Genomic DNA, 8,531 nt, shown 5'->3' on the forward strand with positions numbered 1-8,531 from the left:
AAACCCTAATTTGTATATTTTTAAGAATAGTGCTATATATTTAAGTTTTTTTATGAATTAAGTCTAATTAAATTAAACAATATAAGATTTAAAATAATGCTAGACATAATTAATTTTTGTTATATTAGATTAATTTAATTAAATTTGATAAAAAAAATTTAAATATATAGTATTATTCTATTTTTAATAGCTATTTCTATAGCTAAAATTTTTATATATGAATAATTATAATGTAAAATACAAAAATATTTGATTATTTTAATATTTTACATGGTTATAATAATAACACAAAACATTATTAACTTTTTATATTAAAAAAAATTTAATTATGAAAGAACAAAACGTTATTAATGTTTTTTAACAAAACATACGTTTTGTATTTTACTAATTAAAATAATATTTTTTATTACAAAACGTTAATGACGTTTTCTAAATTACCATAACAGTATTTAACACATAGTTTAGTTTATTATAGAGGATTTTACACCTAATAATACAATATAAAAAAAAAAAGTTATGTTTCTATACCATTTTTAGTCAATATTAAAATTTCTTGCTAATCAGGACACGTGTCTTGATAATCAAAGGGAGGAGTTGCTTAGAAGTTAGTAAAACGAGGGAGGTGAATAATGCGAGACACGTGCCAATAATCTTGAGACATGTCTACCCACGTGAGAAATTGGTATAATATTTTAATATCTTAATTAATGCTTTTAGGCTTTTAGCTCAATAAGAAGGAAAAGAATTAAAAAACTTGATAAGAAGGAAAAGAATAAAAAAATAAAATGAAAAAAAAATAAATACATGGAGGTGATGTGTTTAAGGAGACCCATCAATCTTGTTTTCTCTGTCCTCCCTTTAGATTAGCATTAGCATAAGCCGTTGGTTTAGCCATAATGCTTGCTTACTTTTTCTCACTTGTTTTTTCAACTTTGCATCAATGCCTCGCACTACACACACATGACACTTCCATTTGCTTCCAAAACACAGGTCTCTGAGTTATTTGAGGGTCAATCTCGGCTTTTCATAGACGGACAAGTTTCGTTTAGATATATAAGACAACAAATTAAACTATTTTAAAATTTGTGAAAAGGACACTCACCAAAATAAATAAAAAAATGTAAAGGTCTACACTCATAAACTATTGTGGATAAACATTTGCTGTGATTTGTGCATGTGTAAAGATTTGAGAAAATTTTACGTTACTTGAAGATAAATGCTCATATAATATAAGAAAGTTGTACTAGCAAACAAATTAAAAGAAAATGAAATAACGATATTCTAACAAATATCCTAAAAGTAATTTTAAGAATATATAAAAATATAAAGATATAGTTTATAACTTTAATGTATGAAACTTCATTTTTTTTTTCATTTGAACAATAATATCGATGTAAATCAAGTTAATCATTCAGTTATCTTCTTAATAAAAAATGATAAAATAATATTATATATTTATTTTAAAATATATTTTATACAAATAATTAATTTGGTAGTTATTTTATGTATATTTAATATATATTTGAGGTATTAAATTGTTTTCAATTTCGATGTTGTGGATTTAATTTTCAACCTAATTACAATTTAATTTTCTTGCATTTTTCTTTATTATTTTTCGAGATAATTAAATTATACTGGATTAAATTAATGTACTTTTATTACGTTTATTTATGGCCAATGCTAATGCGCCTTAATAAAGAAAGAAGTACAATTTTTTTAGAGTTAATTTAATTTATTATTAAGATAAATAAAAGATAAACAAAAAACAAAATACTTAAAATCCTAACTCTTAAATTATATATTTTAAATTCTAACTATTGATATAAATAAATAATAAAATGTGTTTAATTAAAAAAAAGTACAATATTCTTTTCTTAATAAAAAATATTTAGTCGATATTTACTGTCTTGCAAAAAGTAAAAAAATCTTTTATTTTAAAATTAAATAAACAGTTTTTATTGTACAATTAATTAAGCCTCAAAAGTATCAAGCCATACAATAATTGTTCAATAAAATTGTTAATACTCTGTTTGCTAAAACAGTAGCACAACCATTGTAAAGATTTTCGACTGTACATGTTTAGGAATAGAAAAGTCGTCCGTGCACTTGGCACCACTTCTGCCAACCAAATCACGCCATGTCATCATTGTCGCCAAGGTTATTTGATTCCCATGTCCCACTCTGAAGCTATCAAGCCATGAAGTTGCCATTTACTTCTTAGCAGTTTAGCAGGGACAGACTTTGAACATTTAATTTGTACTTTTTTTTTTGGTGTTATTTAATTATTGTATTTATTTCCTTTTATTCTCATTAGTTTTTTTTTTTTTTTTTAACTTTTTGAGGTGACTTTGATTTAACAGTTAATTTTATTGTTTTTAAATCATATCTAATTTTTGGACGTTCATAAATCTAATTTTAGGGGAAAATAAAGAAAGAGTGTTGATATAAAAAAAATTGACAACCCGGAAATATAAGTTATATTTCAAAAAAAAGTAATATAATATTTAAACAATAAAGCTGGGAGTTCAAATTTTTTTAAAGTCATCAATAATGTCATCTTTGCTTTCCCTTTGTACGTAGGTGCACGCTGCTTTATTTTTTTTTCTCTTTCTTCTCTTTCTCTTTTTATTTCTCGTTATCGTTATTATAATTATTGTCGTTATTGCTGTCTTCTCTTTTTTTTCTTTTTCTATTTATCTTTTTTCTTCTATTAGAAATAAGAGAGTAATTTGGAGAAAATAATTGTATATTATTCAAGTATATTCAAGTTGTATAAAATTATACAATATAAAAAAGTATTTATAGGTGTTAAGATATTTTTTGATATTTCTTACATTTAATGCGTATTAGTCTCTTTTTTCACTTTCCATAAATATAATTACCACTTACTACAATATCTTCTCTTTTTCTTCCTTTATCTAAAAGTTTTATTTACTCATGCTTTGCTCTAGGGACATAAATGTTTACATGCTTTTGTATATAAAAATTGACAGATGTTAGTTAACTTTAAAAAATATCACATTCATTTTTCTTTAAAAAATACATGTTATACCGGTAATAAATAAATTAGTAACATCTCTGCTTACATAATGACCAAATAGACAAATAGTAGTAACGGCAATATTAGGTTTCAAGTAGGGATGGCAATTTTTTCCGGCGGGACGGATATCCGCGGGGGACAAATTTGGGGGACAATTTTCTCCCGCGGGTGGCGGTACAGGTCCCCGTTTAATAAATGGGACGAGGGAAGAGGTACCCGCCCCGTAGATATCCGTTTAATATCCGTTTATGTGAAATTACATAAATGTCCTCCTATATATATATATATATATATTTGAAACCTTAGGTTTCACTACTCCAGCGCCTCCCTCATCAGTTCCTCACCTCCCTCACCCAATCACTCTCTTTGCCTCACTCAGACACTTTCCTTCCCTCTCTTCCTCTCAAGCCACCTGGTGCGTCGCCGACAAGGCTCCTACCCACGCTTCTGTCTTCACTTGCGTCTCCTTCTCTTCCTCTCAAACCACTTGGTGTGTCACTGGAGAGGCTCCAGCCGCGTCGATGCACCCACTCAGCCCTCTGTCTCCACTCGTGACCCTCTCTCTTCCTCTCAAACCATCTGGTGCGTCGCTGGCGAGGCTCCAGTCGCGTCGCCGCCCCACCTGTGCCTTTATCTTCACTTGCGCAGCTGCTTCACCTTCACCTCCATAGGCGTTGCCGCTTCACAATCCAGTGTTATTAACCTCCTCAGACTTCGATTTGTTCTTTCTTTCTTTTTCAGTATTTGAATTCATTGCATGTTCTGTTCTTATTACTCTATTAAATTTGGGTATCAAGGAATAACAAAAAATTGATAAAATTAGTTTTACATTTGATGAAATTGATGAGATTGGAACCAAATATATGAAATTGTTATAAGATTTGTGTAATAATAGATGTCTATTACTGAAATGATTAGATCTGTGGTGGATTCAAGTGTTGCAATGGCCATTGGACACAATATTTTGGAGAGGCTATGATTTCAGGGTTTGAAAATTTTGAATTTGAAAATTGGAAACAGATGAAGATGAGGAGTTAAATTCTTTGTATATGTGAAGAAGATTCAATAAATTTGTGAGATGAAAATAGTTGAATTTGTATAAGTATTGAATTGAATTTGTATTATGGTAGAATTGAATTCTAAACTTATTTGTTTGCTGGAAATTTATTTTTTTAATTTTTTAATTTTTTTTTAAATTTGCGGATATCCGTAGAGACCCCGATCCCCAGCGGATACGGGGTCCCCATTACCCGTGACGGAGACAGGGCGGAGACGGGAACGGATTATGGGTGGCAGGGGGCATGTTCCCGTCCCATGGGAACCCATTGCCATTCCTGTATATGTATTAAGTAAAGATATTAAACACAAAAATTTTAGTGCACAACATAAAAAAAATTAGTACACAACATAAAAAAATTTATATATTATATCAATAAATTTTGGTTATATTAAAAAAATTTTATACTATATTTATAAGTTTAGGGCAAAAAACCAGAATAAACCAAGGGAAGTTGAAAATTACTTAAATAAGCCAAACTGAAATTCGTTTCTGCAATGAGCCAAACTCTATATTTATATAATTCGAACCAGTGTGGTTCGAACTCAATTCATTAGTAATTCGAACCAGAGTGGTTCGAATTATGAAGAGGGAAATTCATTCAACTAAATCGAACCAGGGTGGTTCGAATTACTTGGGAGGAAAACGTAGCACATAATTCGAACCACACTGGTTCAAATTATATAGGGAGAAGCTGCATCAAGTAATTCGAACCAGGCTGGTTCGAATTACACAAATTGAATTCGAACCAGTCCGGTTCGAATTAGTGGTAGACAGTGCAGTATATATATGGTTCTAAACGTGAGTTGCTCTCATAGAGGGTGTAATATGGCTAGTGAGGAGAGTTTTGGGGTTTTGGTTCACCATAGAGGATCCATTAAGAGAAAAACTCGCTCCGGTGTGAAGTTCACAGATAAGGATCCTCTCTGTATCGTCGTGAAACCAACGACGAGCTATGATGATCTTGTTAGATCTGTGCTGATGAAACTCGGTCTGGAAGGTGCGAAGCGAGTGAAGAAGTTTTTCTATCGCATTCCAATCACTGTCTTGCAGGATACGGTGAAGTATGATTGCTTCACGATTGGTAGTGATGAGGACCTGCAAGTCATGTTTCTATGTCGGAGGCAGTTTCCCGAGGTTAGGACACCAGAGTTGTTGGCAAAGTTGGTTGATGTGGTATCCAGCTCAGGGGGTTCGAACCGGAATGCCACCACTGAAGCAGCGGCAGCCGGTTCGAGTTCAAGGCCTGCCGTTGCTTCTTCGTCCGTCCCTGTGTACGAGCCAGCGGTCGAACCAGTCGCCTCCCCGTCTTTTGCTGTTGATCTGAATGATGGAGTAGGCGACGTGGTAGGATCAGTTGATATTCTGCCGAACGCTTTACAGGGAGTTCCACCGGTTGGCGTCGGTGACGGAGTGTTGGGTGATGTAGAGGAGGACGACGTCGAGCCGGATATGATTGAGGATGACAGCGGCGACGAGGTTGGAGCGACTGAGCCTGCATTGGTAGTCGGTGGTTCTAGTTCTGGCACACAGCAGTATCCACCACATTTTTCCTCTTTGGACCTAGATGCCATGAGGCAAGAGGGTGTTTCAGGGCACTCTGTTGGATTCGGAGCTAGAGATGCTGAAGGGACTGCTGGTTTGACAGAGTTCCAGGTTGGTCAGCAATTTCAGGATAAAGACGAGGCCCTGTTAAGTGTGAAGACTTACAGCATCCGGCGAGGGGTACAGTACAAGGTTGTGGAGTCTGATCATCGCCGTTATGTGGGCAAGTGTTCTGAGTTTGGGAATGGGTGCACATGGTTGATTCGACTGAGTCTGCGGAAGCGCAAGGGCATTTGGGAGGTCAAGCGGTACAATGGACCTCACACTTGTCTTGCGACCTCCATCTCGAGTGACCACAGGAGCTTGGATTATCATGTGATTTCCGCGTTCGTTATGCCAATGGTTAGGGCTGATGCATCCGTCAGCATCAAGGTGCTTCTAAATGCCACGGCAGCACACTTCGGGTTTAGGCCGACTTACAGGAGGGTCTGGATGGCGAAGCAGAAGGCAATTGCCCTCGTATATGGTGACTGGGATGAGTCATACAACGAGCTCCCCAGGTGGGTTTTGGGAGTCCAGTTGACGATGCCCGGTACTGTTGCAATCCTACGGGCGATCCCCGTTCGAGTTAGTGGACAAGTAGACGAGTCTCAAGCTTTTTTTCACAGACTTTTCTGGACGTTTCCACCGCTCATCCAGGAATTTCGCCATTGCAAGCCTTTAGTTAGCATTGATGGGACCCATCTGTATGGGAAGTACGGGGGTACTTTGCTCATCGCGATTGCACAGGATGGGAACTCCAACATTCTACCCGTTGCATTCGCACTAGTAGAAGGTGAGAATGCAGAGTCTTGGTCATTCTTTCTCTCCCACCTTAGACAGCACGTGACACCGTAGCCCGGTCTTCTGGTTATATTGGACAGGCATAACGGCATAAAGGCTGCGCTTGAGGCTCCGGACGGGGGTTGGTTACCTCCATCTGCATACCGTGCATTCTGCATTCGACACGTAGCGGCTAATTTTGCCCTTACCTTCAAGGGCAAGGATGCACGTAGGCTTCTAGTGAATGCCGCATATGCCAAGACCGAGGTTGAGTTTGATTACTGGTTTGATATTCTTCGGTCTGAAGACCCGGCGATGTGTGAGTGGGCGAACCGGATTGATTATTCCTTATGGACTCAGCATCGTGACGAGGGACGGAGATTCGGTCACATGACGACAAATATCTCGGAGTGTGTGAACTCAATCCTAAAGGGTGTCAGAAACCTCCCTGTTTGCTCTTTGGTGAAGGCAACATATGGAAGGCTTGCGGAACTCTTTGTTCGCAAGGGTAGAGAGGCTGAGGCCCAGATGGGAACCGGACAGCAATTCAGTCAGTACTTGGTGAAGTGTATAGAGGCCAACTTGAAGAATTCGAGGTGCTTCACGGTGACTTTGTATGACCGGGATAACTCCGAGTTCACCGTAGCCGAGACCACTCCGACGGGCTCTTTCTCATTAGGTACCTACAGAGTATCGCTTGCGTCCAGGACCTGTGACTGCGGGTACTTCCAGGCACTTCATTTCCCGTGCCAGCACGCACTTGCATGCTGCGCCTACTCACGGGTTACCTGGTCCTCTTATGTTCACAGCGTGTATCAGATTAGTTCAGTCTTCCGTGTGTACCAGATGGGATTCACACCGCCGATACCGGAGGGATTCTGGCCACCTTACGACGGGCCAACCGTGATCCCAGACCCTGCCAAGAGGCGGGCAAGAGAGGGTCGTCCGAGATCCACTAGGATACGGACGAACATGGACGAGGCAGATCCGAATCGGCCAAAGAGGTGTGGCCTTTGTCGCCAACCCGGACACACCCGCAGGAGTTGCCCACAGCTTGGAGGACCGTCTCACACGGGGGGCCAGTAGTAGCGATCTTGTTATTGTTAGTGTTCATTGATTTTATTTTTCCTGTTACTTGTTATTTAAGATGATTTGTGTTATCTGTTTATCCTTTTACCTTCTAGTAATGAAAAAGTTGCATCTGAATTTGAATATGGTTAGAAATCCCATGACTGCAAAAGTTGATAACTACAGTGTTATATGATTCAATGATAATACATAGTCACTAATCCACTAGGTAAATAACAGATTTTTAAGTACAATAAGATGAGCAAACAACAAGGAAAAATAGCTCTAAAGTAAATCATCTAAAATACATGAGTGAACCCTAACGTCCAAAATACATGAAATGTAAATCATCTAAACAAGTGGGAGCCTGTCCCACAACGACGGGGAACCCGTGGCCTCTGACCTCTGCGGATAAACGGCTCCTCATCCTCTATCTCATCTGCGTCCTCATGCGGGGCAGGCTGTGCGGGTGGCGTAAAATGGAGTGGTGCGGCAGACGGCCCGGCGACAGACTGTGATGCAGCGGTGTAAGCGGAATGTGGGGTACCTCCCAAAGCAAACTGGTCACCAACAGGAGTCGTAGCAGGCTCGTTCAGATCAACATCTAAGGGTGCCTACGTGGCAGGGGTCTGAGGACGCCTCCTGCCCGGCTCGTCCTCCTGCATGATAGCCGAAATCTCCGCCAGAAACCGTGGACTGCCGAAGTCCGGATCGAGCGTATCTGCCCCAAGGAAGTCCTGCCACTGTGATCCGGGAATAACCCATGGAGTACCGTCCTGCTGAGGCTGGTCGTCGGTGGGTACTCCAACAAAGTAATGTCCAAAAGGACCGGACCCAAGTCCAGCGTCACTAGGCTCAGCCCCGTCACCCATCCCGGAGCCATACCACTCACCTCCGTGAACCCCATCCTGGGTACTACCACCAGCAACTGAGGCCGCCCCTGCACTATCCCCGCCCTCAGGCCCATGCTGATCATCGTCATCGTCCTGAGGGTCAGGT

At 38.8% G+C, this 8,531-nt stretch overlaps 1 pseudogene; it reads left to right on the forward strand.

Moving 5' to 3' along the window:
- Nucleotides 1–4,866: 4,866 nt before the first annotated feature.
- LOC148578324 (uncharacterized) lies at nt 4,867–7,660 on the forward strand (annotated as a pseudogene).
- The last annotated feature ends 871 nt before the right edge of the window (nt 7,661–8,531 follow it).

The sequence above is a fragment of the Arachis ipaensis genome, chromosome B1 (genome assembly GCF_059453495.1).
Source record: "Arachis ipaensis isolate K30076 ecotype BB chromosome B1, ASM5945349v1, whole genome shotgun sequence".
Lineage (NCBI taxonomy): Eukaryota > Viridiplantae > Streptophyta > Magnoliopsida > Fabales > Fabaceae > Arachis > Arachis ipaensis.